Source organism: Sciurus vulgaris (assembly GCF_902686455.1).
Source record: "Sciurus vulgaris genome assembly, chromosome: 10".
In the NCBI taxonomy this organism is placed as follows: domain Eukaryota; kingdom Metazoa; phylum Chordata; class Mammalia; order Rodentia; family Sciuridae; genus Sciurus; species Sciurus vulgaris.
In genome coordinates this window covers 74,135,957-74,162,504 of record NC_136470.1, presented here as the reverse complement: position 1 = coordinate 74,162,504, position 26,548 = coordinate 74,135,957, and the positions used below count along the sequence as shown (strand labels likewise).

The window sequence follows — 26,548 nt, the reverse complement described above, 5'->3', positions numbered from 1 at the left end:
AAGGGACACAACCCTCCTGTCCCTTCTCAAGGGGAGGACAGTCCAAGTCACCTTCCACCACACTTAAAAAGCCCCATGCCTTGGGAACAGCCCTGGAAACCTGGTTGCTATTGCAAAACTTAAAGATGGAAAAGCATTTTTAGCTGGGTGTGGTGGTGCATGCTTGTCATCCCAGCCACTTGGGAGGTTGAGGCAGGAAGATCAAAAAGTTCAAGGCCGGGGCTGGGATTGTGGCTCAGTGGTGAAGTACTTGCCTAGTATGCATGAGGTACTGGGTTCGATCCTCAGTATTACAAACAAAACTAAATAAAGTTTTTTTTAAAAAGGACTAAATAGTACAGCCTTAGCAACTTAGTGAGGGCCCAAGCAAGATAGTAAGACCCCATCTCAAAATAAAATAAAAAGGGCTGGGAATGTAGAGCACCCCAGGTTAAATCCCCAGCACAGAAAACAAAATCAAAAAAACAACCAATAAAGGTATTTGTGTGCCTTTAGAGCCTAGCACATGTCTGGTACTCAGTAAATGCTTAGTAAATATCTGCTGAATTAGTTCATTGATATCAAGATGGATTGCAATGCCCTGAATAATTTGTTCCTGCCTTTACGCTAAGTGGCACAATGACTATTAGTTTCATTTTACAAATGAGAAAAGTAAATCACAAAAATCCTACAGCTGGAAGCAAAGTTGATGGACCCCTGTTCCTCCACCCACTTAAAGGGATCAGGAGGTAGGGAGATACAAACCTTCTGGTAAGGAAATGTGCACCCTTTAGTTTATTCTCTAGGTCTTACTTCCTGGTTGTAAAGTCCTTTCTGGGGTCTAACTGAGCTTCTGTTAGGGAGCTGGAGGTAAAGACCTAAGATTTACAAAAAAATGGAAAATAATGATGTGCTGGAGAACGGTGGCCTCAGGAGGCAAAGAACAACCCAGCCCAGTGTGAGATGTGTGGGAAAGAAGGACCCAGCTTCCATACACATACAAAACCCAGACTGGCCCACTGGACCCTTATCAGAACCCAAGTACCCCACAAGACTCTCAGAGAGAACCACCCAAGCTGCAGCTGCAGTCTGTTGTGTATCACCAGTCGGAACACAAAACAGGTGGACCCCAGGAGACAAGTTCTATGTCAGCTCTGTGAAATAGACATAGAGGCCACACACCCACCTCTAATACCTTTGTCTGCTTGGTGTCTCCCTTAGGGTCCAAATCTGACTATCTATAGAGAAGAGACCAACTCAACCACTCTTCTCTCCTAAACTCCTGTCCTGTTTTTGCCACTACTCTGCCTCTACTGTGTATACAAGAGGGTTGGTCCTAACTCTAAGTAGCCCCAGACCTTAAGGAAAAGTTTTGAATTTGTTATAACGGAAGTGAAAGAATTCCCATCCTATCTCCTCTCAACTCCCACATGATGAGAGAGAAAGGGAACTCCCAATTTCATCCCTCAAACCTCAATCCCCAGGCCCCACCTCTCCTTTCTTGCTCCAGGACCTAAGGACTGCCATGATCATGGGTCCCGCTAAATGTCAGAGTTTTGGGTTGAACTGTTCTAACATTCCCAGGGATTCCATTTCCCAGGACAGAGTCCTCCCCACACAGTTCAGACCACTGGTGGGCTATCTGCCTGGTTGTGTGCCTACCATAAGAAAACCTAAAGTATCTAGATTCAGAAAAACCACAACTAGGTAACAGTCATTTCCAACAACAAGATTTTTTTACATTATGAAAGGATTTGTTCCAGGCTCTCTTTAAATAAAAGTTCCCTTAGTAGTTTAAATTAGTTTTCATTTGCCAAAAATTGAATTACAAATAACTTTTTCAATAATACATGTATTATATAAAGCCAAGATGAGCTAAACTAATTAGCCCAGCAGCTCAGAAATTGGTGACCTTGCATATTAAACCTATTTGCACTGGCTGAAGGTCCTATGTATCAATTCCCCAGGGTCCTTATAGAACCAGCTGTAAGATTGTATAAAAAAGGGTAAGTTCATTGAACGCTAACTCAAACAGGACCACTGAAATAGCAATGTTTTTACCATCAGGTACATGTCTCGGTAGATTCATAGTAAATGTTCAATAAATATTTGATGAAAGAATAAATGACTGAATGAAAGTTAACCCTTACTCAAGGTCAGTGGCATCAACAATCACACTAAGCACTGGTTATCTGAGTCAATGATCTCCAGGGTACCATTCAGCCCTAACACCTGAGACTTTATAAATCTTTTCTTTGTATTTATTGGCCTTTCAGATTGACAGATTATCCAAATAATCTGCTTTCAAAGAAAATATTGGGATCAAATTCCCCAATGAGACTCAGTGTACCTTGGGAAAATAAAACAACTGTTCCTTTGCTTTCCATTCATTCTTTTTCTGGAATCGTTTTGGGATTGGGATGCTCAGGAAAGGTCAACCCATTTTTTAGGTAGTCCAAGTGGCCAGAGTGGGAGATGAGTGATAGAACTCTTGTGAGGCAGTCACTGCAAATGAGATTTCTGAAATGAAGTGTATTTGATAGCACTGTTAAGTCAAAAGCACTAGATCCATGGTACAATAGCTTACTCCTTTAAAAGAAAAGCCTGTTGAAACAGTTGGCCCCTTGCTACTTCTGAAGCAGGCCTGAGAAGCCCTTAACTCCTTGCAGTTTCCATAAGGGAAAACAAAACAATCAAGCAGGTACCCTCCTGAACCCAACCATCATGGGCATTGTGCTTTCTCTTAGGGATAAAGGCATGCTCCGCTGGCATTCAGTGCCAATCCCACCCCATTCATGTCCTGCTGCTGTCAGAATTACAAGCCTGCTGTTCTGTTAATTAGCAAAGTTGAAATGCTCTGCATCTATTAGGGAAGTAAAAATTACCACCACCATCTCCCCAGGATCCTTCAGCATGAGTCTTCTCCAAACCCCAATTCAGATCCTCTTGCCCCAAATGTGTTAGGCTCAAGTTGTTGAGCCTATTCTTTCTCACATTTTCCTTGTCACTATTTCCCATGTTAGAAAGTGCCAATCATCCTCACTCTGGCTCCCAGCCTCCATGTATGGTTCCAAGCAGGAATGACAGAACTGGTCCTTGTGGCAAGGGCTCTGTCTGTGGTTTTGTGGGTCTGGAAAACCCAGTGAATCCCCCAGGATGGGAGGGTGCCTTGCTCTCCATGCTAGCCTCCCTCAGAGAGCCATTCTAACTTCAGCAAGAAAAGAAAAACTACTGAGTAAGGATTTGGAGGTGTAAGATGCCAGGGTAGCCATGGGTTGCTCTTTATTTCCTTTTGGTTCTCAGTCACACTCCCTTAATTGTACTTATTTAGAAATGACTCTGTAAGTTTTCTAATCTTGTTTCAAATGGGCCTGAGCCCTGTTTCATCAATAAGACAACAAATTTCCTAATACTCAGGTTTCTGCCTCTTTTCTCCACTCCATCCCTGGAGCCCCCTTGCATTCCATACAGGTGATGTTCTGCCTCTCATAACAGTTCATTGTCCTGTTTGCCTACCTATCCATTGCTGCTTGGAAGTCCCCTGGGTAGCAGGATACATTTCTTACTTTATCTATGTATCACTAAAGTCTAAGATAAGGCCTAGCACATAATTGCTCAAGAAGAATTGATGAGACCCTGAGAGCAGGAAGATGTCAAAATTGGACCCTAATAGAAGTTGGTCAAATGAGCTCTTAGAACTCTGACTGCACAACAGTGACTCAGTGCCACTTTGAAAGGAAAGTCTTCCTAAAGGCAAGTTCCTAAAGGTTTGCTAATCACAGTAATAAGCACCACCTACCACGTGGAACCTTGCTAAAAAATGCAGAATCTCAGGTCCCAATCTAGACTTACAGGGTCAGAACCTGCATTTTAACAAGGACCCCAGGTGACTCAAAGTGCACATTACATTTGGGGAAGTACTGGAGTACTAAAGTATGCTTTTCTATTCCAGAGGATAATCTTAGAAGTGGAGGGAGAAACCTCCTTCACCCTAGTCTAAACAAGGCCTTTAAAATTAGATCAAATGCTGCTCAGCACCCTTCTGCCCTGTTACAGAAGACCCCTCATCCCTGTCCAGGGATTCCAGACATTCAATATTTGCTCTATAATGCATCCTTGACATTCAGCATGAATAGAAAGGCTATCTAGGAGATAGATACTTTCCCCCTCTAGGGACTGAGAATAGACCACATCTTGGTTTTTTTGTGAGCCAGAGTGTTCGTAAATTGTCTGTCCAAGTTGCTCAGGATCTGGCACCTTAAGCCTCTCCCTCATCAGCAGATATTTTAATTTCACAACAAATCTTCCTTCATATCCTCCAAGCTCTGCCTGCTCTAACTACTCTCAGTACTATAAAATCACCACTGATCATACTTAAAAGATCAAGATCCATCTCTAGATGGCCCTAGAGGACAGAGGAGTCAGTTTTTGCCTCTTTATCCCATCTGCTCCTCCATCCACAGGTGCATCCTGGCATACTGGGCAATACTGGATAAGGAACAGAGAAAGGAGGGGAGCCTCACCCAGAGAGTTCCATATCTAATGAGCACACAGTGTTCATCTCAAGAAATTCTCTCCCTTGGAGTGGGGAACCCAATTTCTGCCGTCTAGGAGTTTCCAGTTCCCATTTCCCCTGACACAAGGAAGCTACCAGACTGAATAAAAGATGAGTTAAGATACTGATAAAGACCTTCTCACTTTGTCCCCACCTGGCCATTCTGTATCCACAATATCTTGAAAATTAGTGCTGTCATCCACCAAAGTGCCCACACAGAAACCTGGGATGCATGTAGGATGCCTCCCCCTTCCTTCAGCACATTTACCAATTCAATCACTTGGTTCTGTTGATTCTACCTCCTAAATCTCTCTCCCTGACCTCCCCAACAACTTGGGCTGTTCATTGTTGTACCTTATAACTTCTGAATGGCACTTACATGTTTCCATTGCACTCCCCATTAACTGATCCTGAAGCCTTGGGGGAGAGGACCCTGTTGCACTCATACATTGTTCTACCCCCATACCTAGCACAGAGCCTGTCACACAAAAGCAGCTCAAAAATACTGAACTGAAGCTGAGCACACACGGGTACCAAGAAGATGGTGAGTGTGGTGAGGTAGAGTTGATCTGGCAAGGCAGGGTCCCCAGAGGAGATATCTTTGAATGAAATTTTGAATAAGGAAAGGGCCAAGAGGAATAGCACATGCCAAAGCAGATAGGAGGGGACTAAGAAACTGTGCCACAAATGGAGTTTACCAGGTGAACAAAAAAACAGAATGAGGAGGCTAGGAGGCTGGAGGTGTGGAAGTGGGAATGAGTCTGTGCAGAGGTGACTGCATGTGCTTTCAGAGAGACAGAGGTCTGGGGCTGTACGGCAGCAAGAGCCAGAGCTGGGTGGGGTCTGGCTGGCCACAGAGGAAGGCTATGGCTCAGAACAGTCTGGGTCCAGCAGGCTCTGATCCCAACCTCCAGCTCTCACATTCTGCTCTATGTTTGAGAAGGGGAGATTGAGACGATACATGGCTCCTCCTGAAGCTGGTGGTAGAATGTAGGGGCAGGGGCCCTGGAACTTTGTCTCTTTTGACTTTCTCCCTAAATCCCAAGAGTGGCAGGAAGGATATTTGTCTGTGAGTTATCTCCTGGGAGCCAGCCAGTCCAGAAGCCCAGGAAGACCCAATATGGGACTGAATCATAAAGGGAAGAGACTGAAGGGGATGGTCCCTTCTGTGTAGAGAACAGATGAGCAAAACCCTTGGGAGAAGACTGTCTGTAACTGGGATCAGGAGGGAACCTATTATTGGGTAGAGGCAAGATCTTTATTCCCCGCATCCTCCATCTCTCATTCCCCTCTTTCCTAAGTTGACATAAGAGGAGAAAGACATGACAAGAATGGGAGAAAAGGACAAGAAAAGGGGGCTAAAGCAAGAGATAAAGAGCTGTGTGAATGAGCATGTGCTCATGCACTTGCAAAAAAAGAGGTGAAAGTTCTTGTCTCCTTTTTACAGATGCTAATGAGCTATTGAGGAAACTGCCTGTTGGAAAACTCTTGCGGCAACTATAAATATGTTCCTTGGAGCTTTCCTTAAAACAACTACCGCCAAAGCAGGAAGTGTGTGCTGAGAGGAAGGAATAAATCTGGCAGTGAAAGCTACCGGGCAGCTTTATGTCAGCAACAGAACACAGCACAGAGCAGAGACCCACATCACACCTCTCCCCAACCTGGGAACCTGCAGCGAGGCCCACTCCTTGGTCCCTCATCACTGCCACCCACAAATGTCAGGTAGGCTCAGTGGTATCTTCTCTCCCTGCACAGCAGGCAGGCAGAAGAGATGGTGTGACAAAGTTCTCTTCCCTGGCTATGGGACTTCTAGGTGAAGGACATTCAGGAACCTCTGCTAACCTGATTTTAATGTAAATGGGGAAAAAACAGAAACAACAAAGGTTCTCTTTTTGGCAGTTGCTAAGTAGTAACCTTTTCTAAGCAAACTGCCTCATACAACATGAGGCAGTAGCTGGGAGACTTGGGATAACAGGTTGAGTTCCCCATACACTGGAGAGAAGCAATGTCTACCTTCTCTCGACTATGAAATGCATTTGAACTTCACTCATTGCAAGGAACATTTTCTGCCCTGCACTAATGTGAGCTGTCAATGCCTCCCAGGGACTCTCCCTAACTGCTCCACCATCATCCCGGTTGGGATGGTTTTGCCTTCTCTATGTATCACATAGCATGTTTCTTGCTGTTGTGTCATTGTTCACAGCCATGACTGGCTCCCTCACTAGACTCTAAGCTCTTTGAAGGCAGGAACTGGATAGCTTAGACCAGTCTCTCCACTGCCTGACACACAGCTGGCGCGTAAGGAATGACCCAGGGACTGAGTTTTTCATATCTATGGTGCCATGGTGTCTTCCACACCAAAGGTGCTTAATAATTGCTGCGCCTCTTCTCCTCCTGAGCCATCTCTGTTCCTATTCCTACCTCCATCTTCATCGTTCTTCCTCTCTCATGATTCCACACGAACTCTAATTGGAGCCAATTTCAATATTAACTTTCTAAAGTAAATATTAGGTATAAAGTCCTGGCTAATGGGCTACTTTTGAAGAGCCGAAATTTGTAATACTTGCCATTGCTAAATTAGTTCTACTACAGATCACTAATAATTAGCACTTTAAACATGTTGGTAACACCTCTTTAAGCCCAGCTAATGTGCAAACCGTTTCTGTTTATTTTTCACAAGATTTAATATTAGCTTGAGTTGAGACCTCAGCTGCAATACACACAGGCTCACTCACTCACCTTCTCTCCCTCTCCTCCCTCCCCAGAAAAGTTGATATCCTTGAGTGCAATGCAGATACAAGAAAATGGCCACTTCAGAAGTGCTTATCTCCACCCACCCACCACCACTATTTTTTTTTTTTTTTTGATGACTATTTTCTAACTGACCAGATTATTTGAAGTGCTCATACTTCACAGGTAGTGGTGTTGATGGTAGATTTATTGTCTTTCTTGTTCCATTGACCACTGCTCCTGGATGGGCCCTCGAAGTAACACCAAACATTAGCCTGTCAGTGATGCATGTGAGTCACCAGCTGAACATTAGCAATATATTTACTAATATAATTTAGAGAGAGTTACAGAGGAGCTCAGAGGCAGAAGTGTGGGCTGTAGAAGTTTGATCCTTGGAAGCCTCATTCTCAATTCCTCTCCCTCCTCCCCAGCATGAATATCAACAATATTTTATTTAATCAGGATATAAAAAAGAAAATGCTGATTTAAAAAGCGGGCTTAGCGTTCTGTAATTATATAAGGCAACTCTGAAAGGCATCTTAATATGAAAAAGCCCAGCACTTCTCCAATACATCTCCTTTCTCCCTCTTTCTCTCTCCCAAGTCCTGAAATTCAAGTGTGTGACAGTAAAACCCACAATGACTGACTGTGCAGCTCAAGGCAGCCGACCCTCTTAGGCATCCCATGGAGCAATCTTCACCCCCAGCCCCGAGCTTCTCCCTGCTTCCACCTCCACTATTTTTGACTCCCCGATTGTACCATCCTTGCCCCAGTCTCACTACAAAGGGCAAAGGTGGAAGCAATGCCACAGGGACATGCCAAGCACAAGCTGGACACAGGCCAACCAGACATGAACAACCAGGGTCAAAGTAACTGCCACAATTGCAAAACTGTTAGTAGAGCTGGTACCTGAGAAGGGACATACCCAAGGGTGATATTACTAAACAAACTAAATCACCCTTTTACCCTTCTAAGGTATGCATGCTGCTGTCCTTGGTCCTGAACTAGCGTAAAGTGCTACTCAAAGTGGCTGTCGTCCAGGCTCTCTGGGATGTGAACCAAATGAGAAGGCAGAGAAGAAAGAGACATTAAGATTTATTGGGGAAATAAACAAATGATAAGAAGCACTGGAAGAACACAGACAATGAGAGATTACTGGATGGAATGAAAAAGTTGGGTTTGATATCATTTTCAAATAATTGTAGTAACCAAGAAAGGTTTGTGCACATAAACTCCCCACACACAAACACTCAATTCTCATGGAAATGAGACCCCATGGGGATAAACTGCTTAACCATATCTGAGGTGGATGGGTTGGCCATGGAAAAATTCCTAAAGTTTGGAGGAATTTTTCAATATTTCTTAAGTAATTGCCTTGGGCATCTAAACATGTCCAATTGAGTTCAAAAAATATTTGTTGGAAGCCTCTATGTGCCAAGAAAAGTTCTAATCATTGTGGGTACAAAAATAATGTAGCACTCCTGATTATAAGGGACTTTTAGTTTAGGGGGACAGTTTGACACCCTACATGTAATTTTGATGCTATGTAAGAAATAATATAGAAGTACATATGTGAAAGAAACATTCAGATAATTCCAAAGAGATAATAAAACTCCAGATCAACAAAATGCCTAAAAAGTGAATAGCAGTAACAGAAATAAAGGCAAAGGATTATGGGATCATCAGCAAGGTCCTGGATTGGACAGTGTAGTGGTGAGTACTGAGGTCTACCTGGAGGGTCTCAAGGAACATAGGATGGAAGCCAAGAAATAGTGGGTTTTCCTCCATGACCTAGATTCTACCCAGAGTTACAGATAGATGAGTTAATGTTTGCCAGAGATAAGCACCAAAGCATCCCCTTGGAGCTGGAATAACTAGAATCTCGGGAGAGCTGGCAAGTGGCCATGATCAGGAAAAAGTTTGACATCTGATACCTGCCATTTCCTTAGGAAGGAGCATAACAATGCCAAGTGCTAAACAGGACGCCAGTCATGACCTAAATATCTCATGAATCTTTCTCCAGAATTACAGAAAAGAGTGAAGAGCGAGGAGGTGTCCACCTAGGTGACCCTCCTCTCTGATCACTAGAGGACAAAGCACCTCACAATCCTGCCTTCATAACATGTGTGTTGGGGGGTGGTTTCCAGGATCCTCAGGAGATTGGATGAAAATCATCGCCCATATGTCATTATGTGTCCATGTTTCTGAGACAGAATCTTTATAAATTCAGTTTTCATGAGATTTGCAAAGGGATCCATGGCTCCCTTAGTTGTTGAGGACCATTAATCTAAGGCAAAGTTGAAACAAGGCCCTGCCACTTGCCTGGGATTCTAACTATGAGATCCTGTTACCAGTCCTGCTTCCCTCATGGCCCACATTCTGACCATCCTGGTTCAACTGGGACCCAAGACTATGGCTCAATGTCAGAGAAAGAACAATGAAATGATTTTGTTTCCTTAGCTTGGATAAAAGGAAGTTGAGGGGGGGCTGGGGATATAGCTCAGTTGGTAGAGTGCCTGCCTCACAAGCATAAGGCCCTGGGTTCAATCCCCAGCACCAAAAAAAAAAAAAAAAAAAAAAAAAAGGAAGCTGAGGTTCATGTGGGAGGTGAATGAGGCCACGTACAGGACCCTGTACCCTACAAATAAGCTTTATTAGAGATGGTTCTTCCTCATTGTGGAGTTACTGAAGGCCAGAAAAGTTGTACTACTTTTCAGGAAAGACTTCCAAATTAAAAATAACCCTGCTAACAGAAATATGACAACTTGACCCAGGACCCTTCCTGGATTTATGACTGTTGGTCAGGGTTAAAGTCAACAGAAGTGGTCTGCAAACTTTAAAATAAAATTCCCCAGAGCCTGAGTCATGAAAGGACAACAAACGGGTTATTTGAGCTGAGGATGTAGCACAGGGGTAGAGAACTTGCCTAGCATGTGCAAGGCCCTGAGTTCAATCCCTAGTGCCATAAAAAGAATGGGAGACATTCTTTGTGTGTTCCTAGTCAGCAGCCACAGCAGGGCATGCATAGATGCTATTTGACTATTTGCTCAACAAGCCATCTTCTGCAGGAGATGGTGAGCTTTCCCAAGACAGCATGTTCTGAGAGGCAGTTCACAGCTCTTAGTCAAGCACAGGCTTTGGATTCAGGAAGAACCAAGTCTTACTCTCAGCTTCAGAACTTATTATCCATATGTCACTAGACATCTTTCTTAGCCTCTCTGGGTCTCTGCCTCCTATCCGAGATAAGAATACCTTTTTCACTGACTGTGGTGGTGATCAAGGTAAAAAAAATCTATTTTCAGGTACCAAACACGTAACTGATGCTAAGAAAATGTAATGCTCCTTATCTTTCTCCTATTCATCTTAATATCTTCAACATGAGGCCTGGCACATGGTAGATGCTTAATAATAAGTACTGATTATGTGAGTGAGCGAGTAAATAAATGAGTGAATTTAAGTAAACTCAGAAAAATGCCACTAAAAACTTCACCCTCACCTTCCCACCACACACCTGTAAGCCACACTGTTTACACCCATCTGTGTGGTTACTCTTGACTTTTATTGTTTCCCTCTGCTACTCAATCTGGACTCTTTGGTGAACATTCTAACCACTCCTACTCCCATAAGCCAAGTTTCCAGGGGTAAAGAAAAGCCTCCCATTGAGCTATTTAGACAACTAGACACTTGTTTCTCCTTCTGTGTGCAGAGTACTATGGTCATGGGCATCTCCCACCAACATTCCCCCCACACACTGGTCTCTATGTGCTGCTGCTGGAAGCAGCAGTCCTTATTTCTTCTTTCCAAGATCCTGTCCCCCTGCCTCTATGAGTGTGTTTCACACAAAGATGTACAGGTCCTGGTGGTGTTTTCTATAAAGCAATCCTACTGAAATCACATCAGGATACCAGGGCTACCATCTAGATGAGGCAACATCTGCTTCTAAACAAACCTCAGAGTCCCAATGGAGGGTCACAGCAATCTGCAAAGCAAAAGGATAACAGACCTAAGGAGATTCCATGCCCTGGTTCTTTTCCTTTCTCAGGCTTGAACTGTCAGGCTGTTGTCAATGGATGGTTCACAGAGGGAAAAAAGTGAGAGAGTTTACCCAGAGCGAGGCACAGAAGCATAAGGAAATGAAGAATACAAATTCAGGTGATTCAGGAATCTGGGATACCTGGTCTTTGGTTTTTCTCAGCTTTTTGAAAAAAAAGGATCCTTTATCATGATCAAGGAGCCATGATGTTGCTTTGTCTGTGGATAATTGTACATATGTGCTCAGACATAGTATATATGTTAAGAATAATGTGAAGCTGGGGAGTTAAGATACTTATCACAATTTTATACTACTGAAAAATTAGAAACAACCTAAATGTTCAATCATAAGGGATGGGTTAAATAAACCATGATGTATCCACTCAAAGCAGCCATTAAATATAACACTAATAAAGAATAACTAATATCTTGGAAAATTTTAGGGTATATTATTAGTGGGAAAAGAAGATTTTAGGATAGAATACATAATCTTATCCCACACACTCTGTACATGTATGTCTATGTAAAACCAAATACATATATGTATACAGTATTTCTGGAAAGTGGGATTATGACTGATTTTGCAATGTTTCCTTAATGTTTTTCTGTCAAAATCTTCTTTATTCTTTTTTTCTTTTATTTAAAGTCAATAAATTTTTATTTAAGGAATTTCCCATTGTGATTTCTTGGCTGTCCATTTTAATGATGCCCTTTTTAAAAGAACTGGTGCTTAGTGCTGGGGATATAGTGATGTTGGTAGAATGCTTGCCTCTCAAGCACAAGGCCCTGGGTTCAATCCCCAGCACTTGGGGGGTGGGGAATGATGCTTAATCTAGGTCCTCTCAGTCTTGCATAATTCATTTTTTGGGGGGGGCTCCTATTTCCACTTGAATTATGGACATATTAATGAGGATTTCACAAGTCTCCATCTAGGATATTTGGGATCTAATTTCTTCAAGTAATTGACTTTAGGATCCTGGAAGTTGAATTGCAGAACGTACTTGTTTCTTTAATCATTTCTAATACTAAAATGTTAACATTTTTTTCATTTCATATATTTATTCATGAGCTTAAGCAAAATGTTACAGGTCTCATGGTCACCACTGCAATACATACACTATGATGGAAGCAGAACCTGTGTCAACGTAGCCACATTGACCAATTTTGGACACTGATCAATGGTGCCCATTCTCATCTAGAATGAGGCTTTTCTTCTTTATTCTTGAAATAATTGGAAAAGAGCAAATTCCCTCCTTTTATGTTAATCTTTCATATGCAAGATCTTCGTAAAATACACACTTAAGTTTAATAATTAAGTTGTGGTTATAATAATGTCTGTAAATAGCATTTTTTAAAAATCTTACTTAAAGTTTAGGACAACTGTGTTATGCAGCTGTTCCCTCTGTGATATAATTGTGCAGCAAATAAAAAATGGCTGCCATTTATCATAGATGAAGTTGTCTTATAACTAAAAGTACCAAAGGCCAAATGAGCTATAAAAAAATTCCATTTTCATTAAATATCACTTAAAGATTTGCCATGTATGCAAATCTTGTTTGTTCCAGGAATGAAAGTCATTAAAGAAGACTTAAAATAAAATCAACACAATTTTGGATTAAAAGCTATAAATAATAGCAGATATGTGTTAAGTGAATCTCTAAGTACCTACTATGTGCCAAAGGGATTTTGAAATAGTCTTTTATCTAGCAAAATAAATGGATGAAAATAATCACTTTTTTAAAAAAAAGATGAATAATGGTTTGAGCTTGCAATATCAGATATTAAAAAATATTTTTAAACTACAATTATTAAAAGGTGGAACTGACACAAGAATTAGCATACAAATGAATGGAGCCTGAAACATAGCCATAATATGTATCTGGCATATTTTTAAATCTAATGTACAATAAAGGAAGAATATAAAGCAATGGGAGAAAGATAAAGTATTCAATAAACACTACTGGAAAAACTATTTGGAAAAGAAAAAGCAAGTTAATTCTTAATACATCAAAATAAATCTTAGATAAGAAACCCAAATCTGGGGCTGAAGTTGTGACTCAGTGGTAGAGCACTTGCTTGACATGTCTGAGACCCTGGGTTCAATACTCAGCACCACATATAAATCAATGAAATAAAAGATCCATTGACAACTAAAAAACAAAAATTAAAATAAAAGAAACCCAAATCTTAAAAATGACATATTTTTTAAAAATACTAGAAAATATGAATGAGTATTTAACTGATCTCTGAATAAGAAAGAGTTCTTTAGGCACAAAGGCCTTGAAAGAAAACAAAAAGGAAAATATTGATAGCTTTCTCTATATAAAAATTTAAACTATCTCTCAGATTATGAACAAAATTAAAAGGGCAAATGATGCTGCAGGAAAATGGATGGAACTTGAGAGCATTATATCAAGTGAAATAAGACGAACTCAGAAAGTCAAGGGTACATTTTCTCTCATGTGTGAGAGCTAGAGAGGAAAAAGGAAAAGCAAGGTGGTAGGAGTGTAAGGGGGGAATCTCGTAAAAACTGAAAGGAGGTAAAGGACCAGGGGGAGGGGGAGGAGAAGGGAAACATTGGGGAATGACATTGGGCAAGTTATATTATTATATTGTGTGCATGTATGAATATATAACAACAAACCCCACCAGTACGTACAATTAAAATGCACTAATAAAAATGTCGGGAGGATGAAAAGCTGGGAAACACTTATAAGAACCATGATAAACTATTAGTATTATTCCCTATTTGAAGAACAAAGAATAGAAATACGCATTTCAAAAAAGAAGGAAATGACTAATAAACATAAGAAAAAGTAGTCAACCTAACTAGTAATCAAAGAAATGTAAACTAAACAATGAGATAGTTTAAAATCCATTAAATTTGCAAAGATTTTGAAAAAGTAATAATCCTCAATGCAGGCAAGGATTCAGTTACCCTTGCTCGCAGCTATTCCCGTTAGGGTAAGTAAAATTGCTACAGCCTTTCCAGAAAGCAATTCAGTAATGTGAATCACAATTATAGTACTATGTGTATCAAATGACTTGGTAATCCACCCTGCCCCACATCTATCCTAAAGAGCTAAGGGAAATTGAGGACAATAATTGAAGATAAAAAGATTTCATGCAGCACTTCTTATTGTGGCCCTAAACTACAAACAGACTAAACACCCAACAGAAGGTAATAGTTAGATAAACTTGAGATAGGCAAAAATGGAATAACAATGAGCAATTAAAATTTTTGTTTTGAGTAATTTTTAACTTCATGAAGAAACACAATATGTAAAGTAAAAGTCAGCACACTAATGATACCTGTACCCTATAGTTTAGGTTGAATCATACAAAATTGCTGAGACTTGGTTGCATTTAGAACTTCTAGAAATGATTTGGTATAATTCTAAATGCACATATAATACATTTCTATGTTGTGGGACTATGAGAATACTTCATTTTCTTATTTCTACTTTTCTATAGTTTACCAATTTTCTACAATCAAAATATATTAAAATTATAATGTTGTAAAAGTACATAAAAAGACCACATAAAGAAACAGTCAAAACTCAAATCTATGTTAAAGCACTTTTCTTTTCTGAAAATACTCCAAAAATATAGAAAACAGAAGGAAAAATATACAAGTGGGATTACAAACTGAAAACTTTCTGCACATCAAAGGAAAACAAATCATCAGAGACAACCTACAGAATGGAAGAGCAGGCAGACTCCTCCCCACTAGTGTTGCTGCCACTCAACAAGCTGGGACGGAGGCACTGAGGCTCCTGGCCCTGTCCCACAGTAGGCTCAAGGGAAGCAGGCCAGTCTATGGACTTTGAGGAGGGCAACCATTGGATTCCCCCCAATACCACCCTAGTGGGGTTTACATCCCAGTTTCACAGTCTAACATCCTACTGTGCTCCGTGTTTGTTGGAGTCCTCATCCACGGTATAACAAGGACTCACATCTCTTGGTGGCATGCCCTCTCCCAGCACTTCTTTTTTTTTTTTTTTTTTTTTTTTATTGTAAACAAATGGGATACATGTTGTTTCTCTGTTTGTACATGGCGTAAAGGCATACCATTTGTGTGATCATCAATTTACATAGAGTAATGTTGTTTGATTCCCCAGCACTTCTTGATTATGCCTTTCATGGAGCTCTTGGGTCTCTTGGGAAGAGGAATGCCAGACTTGAAGTCAGAAGACTGGGGTTCAACTCATATCAACAAAGCAACATGGGGGAGCCTCTTCATCCTCTCCACCTTAAACATCCTCAAAGGGACATTTCAATGCTGCTTCATTAAGGATCAAATCAACTTAGGGTAAATCAGTTTGCAAATTGCAAAGCCCTGTATAAAAGGAAGGTATGAGTTATAATGCCTCTTTGTGAATGCAATTATGGGTGTAATGCTCTTCTGAACTTGAAGCATGCCTGTGCTTTCAGGCCCTGGCTAAAGCCCTGTTACCCTCCACCCCACCTTAGGGAAGGTAGACCCCTGGTATCCATGATTACAATCAGAGAAGGCCTGGTCATCCTTCCCCTACATTTGCCTATCCCTGCTGTCTCAGGTAATAGGACATAAATGTTCTGACCACAACCCTGAACTCTTGGCAGGCACTAGTCTACCTGGCATGTATGGGGCTAGATGTCAGATGACTGTGTGACTATGGTCCTGTTCTCATTTGGGGAACCTAGGGGACATGGTTCCCAAAGTGGGGAGAGGTCTGTGTCAAAATAACCAAAGTTACCTCCTGATTCCCTATGCATGTTAATTGTCTCAATATACCCACTATGACGTGCGGAAGAACCAGACCTGGGAAGACACTTTTAATTCTTCACAAAATGCCAGCCACAGTAGAGTCCTACCAGCTCCATCAGCCACTTTCTCTTTTGAAACTGAATGCATCCTTGCAACCTCTATTCCACACATAGTGATGGAGTGCCATCCAGGAGCAGGCTGGGCCTCCACCCTTCACATCTTCCCCAACCTCCCAGACAAAAACACCTCCTCTTATCATCTTATCCTGCTACCCTCATCCAGAAGAACTCTGAATGTCTTACAAAGGGCCCATGCCAGTGGACCCAGTGAATTGAAGAGAGGCAACAACAATCCTTCCCTCAGTACATTGGGCTGGGATGAAATGTGCCCTATTCCACGGGGCCCCAATAGGGATGCAACCAAACAGACTCAAATCTAAGGTATCAGAGGTAGAAAGCCTTTATGAAACTTCTAGTTTATCATTTACAGAAAGTGAAACTGAGATTCAGTGAAGGGCCAAAGTCACATGAGTTTGGCTACCCATCTCAGTAAGCATCCTCTGCTCCATGAAACATAACTTGAAGGGATCCTACTACCAAGGCATGAGCATTACAATGCATTGGCTTGATGCTAGTTTCCAGTTCTGCCATTTAGTTTCACTACTGGCTACATGTGACTATTTAAATTCTAATTAATCAAGATTAGATTTAAAATTCCCTTCCTCAGTCATATTAGTCATACTAATTGTGGTTGGCAGCTATCATATTTGTCAGCCCCGACAGGAAATATCCCCATCATGGCAGAAAGTGCTATTGGCAGCATGGAGTTAAATGGATAAATGTACTACAAATGATTAAGTTCCCTGAAGGCAGGGTCAGTGTCAAGGGTTCCCTTGGAATGTACTCCATTCCCCATAACCAATGACTGAATGAATGAAAGAATAGCTCAAGTTACAATCAATGAGGAGTTCAGCCAACAAGGACCCAGAGCCCATGAAACAGATCCGCCACCCAGGGAAGCCAAAGACATGGCCTTCCTTGGTTTATGCACACAGGTCTAGGGAAGAAACAAGTGACTTCTGTCTCCTCACATCTTTTTTCAAAAGGTCTAATTATTAACTTTTGAAACCTGATCAAAATTTCCAGCGGGAACCAGAGTTGCTAATCACTGACTGCCAAGGCTCATGTAGGTACCCTCAGTACATTTGGGGAGATAGCCGGGCTAGATGGCTGAGGAGCCTAGACAAGAAGGGAAATCTTCAGTTTCCCTTATGGGAAAAAAATCTTCACAAAGCTAGAAAACTCAATGTTTTCTAAAGAAAATGGAAAACTTGCACATATGCTTATTCATAGCTCCCCTCTCTTGGTCAATGAAAAGCTGAGTGGTCTTTCATGATACTCCCATGCTTGAGCTAGGCCAACCCACCCAATGGATTTGAAGTCTGCAGCCCAAATTGCAGAAAGGTGAGATGTTCCCAAAAGACTGGTGAGCAGTCCCATCAAGGAAGAAACCCTCTGCAAACAGGTTTGTACTTGTTCTGCTCTTTCAAAAAGTTGAATACCCTGATTAAGAACACGTCTGCCAAGAAAAAAAAATGAGTTTAAGCCAGGTGCAGTGGCACATGCCTATAATCCCAGTGGCTGAGGAGGCTGAGGCAGGAGGATCATGTGCTCAAAACCAGCCTCAGCAACTTAGCAAGGCTCTAAGCAACTCAGTGAGATCCTGTCTCTAAATAAAATATGGAAAAGGGTTGAGGATATGGCTCAGTGGTTAAGCAACCCTGGGTTCAGTTCCTGGTACCACCCCACAACAAAATGAGTTTTAGAAATTTCTGAGTATAATCCAGGCACAGTGGTATATGCCTGTGATCCCAGTGACTCAGGAGGCTGAGGCAAGAGAATTTCAGGCTGGAGACCAGCCTCAGCAACTTAAAAGACCCTGTCTCAAAAGAAAAAAGTGAAAATAACTGATGTGCTCCTACAATATGTACCACCATAAAAATGAGAAATTACACTCCATTTATATATGATCTATCAAAATATATGTTGTAAAGTCTTCTTTTAATTATAAAGGAGAATTCATTAAAATGAGACCAAAGAGGAGAGAAATTAATTACTTACAGGCCATAAAAAGAGCAGACCCCCTGGATATTTTCAACACCTGAAGTTCTAATGATATATGAGACAAGGACTTTTTCCTAGTCCTATTGATTCAGTTAAGAGTGACTGATATAATTAATGTTGAGCACTAATAAGATACACATTGAGCATTGTTTCTTTTCTATAAGTTATGATATTCTATATTTGTTCACATCTTCTTGCATAGAATAACTCATATTGCAACTCTTATTTTAATTATTTTTTCTTACGCTAACGAAGTTCTCTCTTGATTTGGAATGCCCTACCCCTATTCTTCACCTGAAACATTCATAAATGTCCAATTCATAAAAAGGAACTTAGCATTACTATTCCTCAGTTTTCATTTCTGTAAAATGCATGTAAACTAACCTCCTAAAGCTATTGTGAGAATCAGCTGAGATTATGTGTGTGCTTGAGGTTGGTAGATGGCAGGTATCCAGTAAGTGCCAGGTGATGGAGTGAATGAATGAATCAATGAAGCGTCTGGACTGTATGATTGATTTGTCACTGGGCTCAGCTGTACAAACCTGGGAGCGGCCAAATTGCAGAAACCATTCACAATTTAAGACACAATCATCCACATGCTGTCAGCTCCTGAAACTGTAGGTATAAGAACTGGGAAGAAATATGCTGCCTCCAGAGAGCATGCCTTGCAAATTCAGATGACTTTAAAGGTAAAAACATTATAGATCTCTCATTACAAATCTTCAACCCTTGCCAAGTGCATGCCTATAATTCCAGCAGCTTGGGAGGCTGAGGCAGGAGGATCACAAGTTCAAAGTCAGTCTTAGTAACTTAGTGAGGCCTTAAGCAACTTAGTGAGACCCTGTTTCAAAATAAAATATAAAAAGGGCTAGTGTTGTGGCTCAGTGGTTAAGCATCTATAGGTTCAATCCCTGGTACCAAAAAAAAAAAAAAAAAAAAACTTCCCCTCCACTACTCCACTATAAAATTCTATGATTCTACATGCAAATGGGAATTGTTAACAAACTAGTCATTTCAGCTTTGGAGCTCTAGGTTTAAAATCTTTCTCTCAAAAATCCATATGTAGATTTGGAAGTGTTCACCATTCTACTAGGGCCCAGGCATCTACAGAACAACTAAGCCACAGCTGAGGGATTGTTCGATGCTAACAACACTGCTGATGTGGGAAAGAGGTCTAGACAGGGAATCCAAAGACCTGAGTTCCCTTTGGGGCTTTATCTTATTTCTCTTCCCCTCTCTGGTCTTCATTTTCAACACCAGTAAAATAAACAAGCCAGACAAAATGATGGCTGAGACTGTTCCCTCCCCAACTGTTCCATTCCCTAATTCTACTTTGCTATAGAAAAGATTACGGCCTGCAAGAAGTGAGGGAGGTGGCATCCCAGAGGAGAAGTGGGAATCTTGGGGGTGAGAATCACGCTGGGGAAATACCATATTTAATGAGTTGTAAAATGCATCATTAGTTTATGTGCCATTAAGAAAGAAAAAACTGCTGCCAATTAAACTGCTACACACCATAAACTATAAGATGCACCCTGATTTCAGAAATGGCAAAATGAGTTGCAGGGAGAACATCTTAGAATCAATAAAATAAGGGAACTAGCATTTACTGAGTACTTGCTAAATCCTAGGCACTGACTAAGTGTCTGATACATATTAGTTTATGTAAACCCAAAACAATGCTGTAAAATAAATGGAAGTATGTGAAAGATCAGCATTTTTACAGAGACAAAAACAGATACAAAAGGTTTATGGAATTTGTTTAAGGTCATCTGACTTGTATGCATAAGAGGTAAGGTTTGAACCTAAAACTATTTTACACCAAGCTCTATTTTTTAAAATATTTTTTAGTTGTAGATGGCCACAATATTGTTATTTATTTTTATGTGGTGCTAAGGATCGAATCCAGTGGCTTATACGTGCAAAGCAAGCGCTCTACCATTGAGCTACAGCCCCAGCACCAAACTCCATCTTCTTAGCCCTCTACACTTTGAAGAAAGGCTGAAGCATTTGATAAAGGGTGAAAATGATTTTTATCTGATGGAGACAGGACTAAAACCCAAACTGTCAGGACATGTTAAAGGATCCTAAAGGAAATTTAAAGATTATATGATGTAAGTACATATTTTATAGGAGGATCACAAGTTCAAGACCAGCCTCAGCAATTTAGGAAGACCCTGTCTCAATAAATAAAAAGGAATGGGGATACAGCTCAGTGGTAAAGCACCCCTGAGTTCAATCTCCTATGCTAACACAAAACAAAAAAATTAAGAAAATTAAAGTCCAGAGGGATTATGTGATTTGCCCAAAGTTACACAACCAGTGCAAAAGCTAAAATTTTGCTAGTTAATAAGATCAAGCCTGCAAGTCTACAGTTTCCCAAATCCTCCCATTCTTGCCTTTCCAAATTCTAGACTTTCATCTATCTCTATGATCCTTAATGGTTTCTCAGTGATCACAAAGCAAATCCCTTCAGGCCTGGGCTGCAGAGCCCTCTCAGAGCAGTGAGGATGGAGAGTTAACCTTTCAAAGCTCTAAGAAGTCAGCATGTTTACTCTTTTTGCTTTGTGGACACACACGTGAAAAGAGGCTAATTACACCAACCTCACAGGGAGATGATGCAGATGAAGTCTCCATGGCACAGACAGGATAGGCATTTGATGGCTATGACTCTCAAACCCCTCACCTTTCTTGGCTATTGGATCTTATAACCTATTTTGCATTTTCCAATTTGAAGTATATTCTTGTGACTGGAAACAGTGGAAGCAGGAGAACAGGCCTGCATCCTGGCCTTCTCCATCTCCCTTTATTAAACATCATCTTCCCCCAGCAGAGAACCCAAACCCTCCTCTGTCATTACTGTTCACAAGCTTGCCTCCTGTTGGCTTTAGTCCAGTTCTCTGCCCTTCCATTAACTTTTTGTACAAGGACTGTGAAATTGAGCTTCTTGAAGACATTCCTTTCTTTTCATAATTCATCCTGCTTGTCTTAAAGTGAAGGCCACCCCCTTTCAAAGGAATAGGCAGCCATCCAGACTTCAGAGCGCTTGAAGCTCAAGGTCAAGGCAATTTATGTTCAACCTTCCAGTCATTCGAGTTTGAATGCCAGTACAGGAAAAGCCCCTTCCTACCATTTTAGGGATCTTTGTGTTTCTGCTTACATACGTGTTAGAAGATAATGTGTGATAATTATGTTGCCAGGAGAAAGGGCAGGCCCTCAAGCTGGGAAGTGGAAAATGCCAAAGAAGCTAAATGGCCAGGATGTAGGCTGACTTAATAGCCCTATTTTCCATCTTAAAGACACCTAACTGAGGAGAAAGCATGTGTCCAACCTCAGTCAACCTGTTCCTGGAAGCACAGCTGGGGAAGCCAGTAGGAACACCCAAGGACTAGCTCCCATGGTGATAGGTGACCTCAGGAAGTACAAGCTTTGTCAATCAAGCATCACAAGAGCCCAAATTTCAGCTCCTGCCTTCCTAAGCCCTGCCTGGCTGTGGTTTTGTTCTTCCTGCCTTTGTGGGACTTTGTGGTTGATGACTGCTACCACTTATTAAAGCTTGCTGACTAGGTGCATGCTCCCAGAGTGCTTTATATATCTTATTTAATTTACATACCTACCCTCAGGGGTACTTACTACTTTCCACACTTAAATAGAAGAAAAACTGAGGATTAGAGAAATCAAGTAATTTACCCAAAGTCACAGATCTAGGAAAGGATGAAGGCAGGATTTAAACTCAGGTGTATCCTACTCCAAAGCCTGTACACATAGCCTCTCATGCATGGGTCTGTCTCATTGAGTAGCCAAGTCACTTTAGTCAAGGCACACCTAGAGCTTCTCTCTCCAGGGGTGGGACCTGGCTATATTTGGTACAGTCTGAGATACAACATTTGATGTGCCTGGGATAAGCCCCAACCCTAAGTTTTTGTGAAGTCCCAGGATAGCCAGGTCACTGGGTTGCAGTTTTATTCTGTGCCCTGCAGTTAGCACCCTACAGCTAGCATTGATCTCTGAAACCCATCCAACTATTTAGGACCTTTCATATCCCTTGCCATGACCCTCCCCTGGCAAGGGTGAGAAGAAGGATGTCTTAGACTCTGTCCTCAGTCACTGGAAGGGCCTGCAGAATGGAGTGATGCCTGAGTAGTGGAGAACCATAGACTCATCTGACCCTGAGTTAGTGGGGAGTATTACTCACCACTTGTGGACTCTGGTGACACCACCATCCTGACAACTCCCCACTTTGGGTGGTGGTGCTGGACTGAAGGAAACTTGCTTTTCTGATGTTCTGTTGAATTCCATGAATTTCACTGCTGTTAGTCTTTTCCAGCCCAATAACTCAGCAGACATTCTGCCAACCCCTTCAAGAGTTCCAAGTACCCATCTTGTGGGGCAGGAAGTCAGGTTTCCTCATGTAGCCAAGTGACTAAACCAAAGTGGCTAAATTAAAAGAAAAAGTTCTGTGTAACTCCTATCCCAGTGACTATCAATGATGAGATGATTATAAACACAACAGCAAACACCATTACCAATTTCAAGTGTTGATTTGAAACCAGCTGGTACACCAAGCAAAACACTCCACTCCTGGAAAGTTCTGGAAATTCACGTAACACAGTAAACCCAACAACTATAAATAAGGTTTAGAAGAAAACTCAGTCTAACTGTGGGAATAAAATTGTACTTCTCAACAGAAAACTTTAGGATAAAAAGCACAAAAATCTCCTCTGGTGACTTGGACTGACCTACATCCACGGTGGCAACTATTTCCACAAATGGATTTGTGTAAGGTTAATGCAGAGAGATTGGTCAGAGGCTCACCAAGTCCATCCCCTCTTCTGAAGCATACAACTCTGTTACCACTTCTCAGCCTGTCTTCCAGTTAGGAGCAGCCATGTGACAGTTCTAGTCAATGAAATGTAAACAAAGTGTTACATGCCACTTCCAGGACTGGTCCTTGAAATCACTCCATTCTCTCTCTCTCTCTCTCTCTCTCTCTCTCTCTCTCTCTCTCTCTCTCTCTCTCTCTCTCTCTCTCTCTTTCTCTCTCTCTTCTATCCTCTAATAGAAGCAAAGGTTCCAGCAGAAAACCCTAAGACCATAAAGAATAGCACAGCCACTGAATGGAAAAAACTTGGGTTCTGTGTTGTTACCAACCAGGACATGAGCAAGAAAAAGTCTGTTATGTTATGCAGATTATTATAGCTGTCAAAATATGCTGACCAATAAGCAGAGAACACTGCCATTGTTGACAGAATTCTTGGTGAAATGTCAATGTGGAACACTGGCAACTCTGAAGAAATTACTTTTCACCTCCATTTTGAAATCTTATGTCTAATGTTAATATATCCTATAAAAGATAGACATGATCTCATTAAAAGCAATAAAGGTCTGTCAATGATCTGGGTACAAAAACTGCAGAATTCAAAGAAAAAGAAGACAATGAGAACAGCAGAGGGAAAAATTTGGAAAGGCTTAAATACCAGCTACCAGTAGTTAACCGAGCTTTCCATTTTTCTCCCCAATATAGTTTATCTTCTACCATGCATTTGACATGCACAGGTAAGTTTTAGAGAGCAATCACAAACATAAATTATTATTATTGTTGTTTCCCAAATATAATTTCTGGACTTTATTGCTCACCTAGTCTAGCTCCAGCTGCAACTCTAACCACCACTAGATGCTTCCCAAAGATGGCACCCAAAGTCCAAAACTCTTCCACTGCCCCCTACTTTGTGTCTCCATCATGTTGAAGGAGGGAGTAATCAATTGCTTCATGCTTAGCCTATGCCAGCATGATAGCAATTATCTATTTAAATCCTCTCACATTCTTTCTTAAGATAGATCATTATTTCCATTTCACAGATGTGGAAACTGAAGCTCACAGAAGTAAAAGATTTGCCCAAGATCACACAACTGTTCAGTAGGAGCTCCACAGCTGCCTGGAGTGCTCCCTTAAACAGTCAACTGCACCTGGTGGTGTGCTGGAGCCTGCTTGTTCTGGCTCTTAAGAGCCAATTGTCATTTTCAGGTATTTTTTACCAGCTAGTGGCTTGAAATCTGTTAAACAGGAGTATTTACACAATGGAAATCAGCAAATGCTACAAGCATGACAATCAGGACTTTAATCCCTTCTTGGAAACATTATTAGCATATCACTGACTACACATTTCAATTTGAACCACTATAGCAACACTATGTCCTAAAAGAGTTTTGTTTCAGGAATAAGAAAGAAAGAGCCTCTGGATTGGAGACTTTGGGAATGAAAACTTACAAAAGTAAAGGAAGTGAACAAAGACACATAGGAAAGAAGAATAATTCATACAGCTTGAGCTTCCGACAGTTCCATATGGAATTGTCCCAAGAAGCTGGTGAGAAATAACTAGGAAGGAAGGACAGTACTGGTTTTAGGTGGAGAAGCAATTAAATTCTGGGGCAGTGTGGAAAACTGCTATGGAAAAAAAGATCTTAGACGCTTAGTTTTAAGCTAAGGGTTGAAGGAGCCATCAAAGGCACCTTGAGGTAAATTCTAAAACAAAGATTTTTTTTTTTTTTTTAATGAACATGCTAAGTGCAGTTAGCACATTAATGCAGTGGCAGATAATCCAAAGCAGGAGATAAAATCACATGGTACATTCCAAAGTCAAAGATAAATGATTGGAATTTTTTCTTTGATCAACTGCACAAGATTTACCTCCTTGAATCAAAATACATCTTAATTAGATGAGTATGCATCAATCTGATATGTGGCAAAAGGGTTACAGAAGCTTATGGAATGGTTAGGGGCAGTCAGCCTACATTTGCTTTTTTCTTTTTAAGTAAACATTCCACATGTGGAGAATAATCCCAACTGAAAAATAAATTATTAATATTTTAATCTGTGACCCAAAGCTTTTGTTCCCAATTCTGCCTGATCATCAAATTTGGTGAAGAATTTTTAAAATACAGAATCTGGTACCTGTATTTATATTTAGATTCAGTAAATCTAAGAAATTGTGTGTTTGCCAGAACCACACTGAAAGATTCATAAAAGCACAAGAGCAAAACAATAATTATGACAATTAAAAGATCCTAAGAAGAAACCTAAGTAGGTTTGACCGATAGACCCTACTATAGCCAGGGAAAAGAAAAACACTTAGGACAGAGGAGCTGCAGGGGATTCCAGTTTGAAGAGGTTTCAATTAGATCCAGCAGGACCCTGAGTCTAAAAGAGGATGACTAATTGCCACTTAGGTATGTTTGCAAGGCAAGATACTTCTCTGCACCTCTGTAAAATAGGGAGACTCAGTCCTGAATTGCTAGGTTATTAGGAGACGGAAAGCACCTATCACAGTTCCTAGCATAGGGGAGGTCACTGTTAGTTACTGCCCCATTACTATTGTTTTTTCTTTCTCACTCTGTTTTGGGAACACCATACCAAGCCAATGCATGTGAAGCTGCAGAACCTGCTGTCTGGGTTCCTTAACCTCCCTTCTACAGCAGCAGTCCAGAGCAGACTCCAGCAGTCCTCTCTAACTGAGAAAATAAGCTAATCATGGCACTAGGGGTCAGAGAGCAAGGTTCCAGCTGTAGCTCAGTTTAGCCCTCAACTTGGTACATGACCCTGAACAAGCTTCCTGGACTTAATTTCTAGCCCTGCCAAATGGGCACAATAAAACAGAATCTGCTCTAATAAAGAGCCAGGAGAATGGGTTCATGAGAAGGCTAACACTCTGCTCTTGGATAATGAACCAGCTTGTCACTGTCCCCAAGAGTTTTCCCTTCCTGGTCAGGGAGGTTGTTGGCACCCGCAAACTGCTGCACTGAGCTTCAACTAATTGGAGGCGGATGACAGATGACACCAGGTTTCTGGAAAATAAAACACCTCTCCAGCCCCAGAGTTTTGCAGTGAAGAAGTGGGGGATGGGAAACTTCCCCAGGGTAATGCAACCAAGGTTCCTGGGGACAGCAAATAAAATATTAATGGAACTTGAGCCACCACCAGGACATGCGAGGGAGTAAAGGAAATAAGCAAAGCTAAGACTGGAGAGTTCTGCTGGCCCAGCCTGCCAGCTGGCACAATACACTGGAAATGAGATGCGTCCAGCCAGACAGCAGCAGGACAGCTATGGAGGACCATAACAGCATTAAGAATTCCAGAGATGCTGAAAGATTCCTGGAAATTAAGGGAACAGTACTATGTTCTTTACCAGAAAGGGAGAGAGGTGTCTTGAAGAAAAGGTGATGAAGAGGCTGTGGTTTTATTTGTTGAGAAAAACAAGCACAGGACAGACAGAGAAATTCGAAAGGGCCAGAGGCAGGCTTGTGAAGGGGGATGGGAAGGTGAGTAAGTGAAAATGTAGCCTGAAAGAAAGGTGAGTGAGAAGAAACCAGGAGGAGGAAGAG

General features: G+C 41.3%; 1 protein-coding gene across 22 annotated transcripts in view; it reads right to left on the bottom strand.

Annotated features, from left to right (window-relative positions):
• Window positions 1–26,548, bottom strand: part of KALRN (kalirin RhoGEF kinase) — a 647,130-nt gene that overhangs the window by 462,012 nt on the left and 158,570 nt on the right. The window lies entirely within an intron of this gene.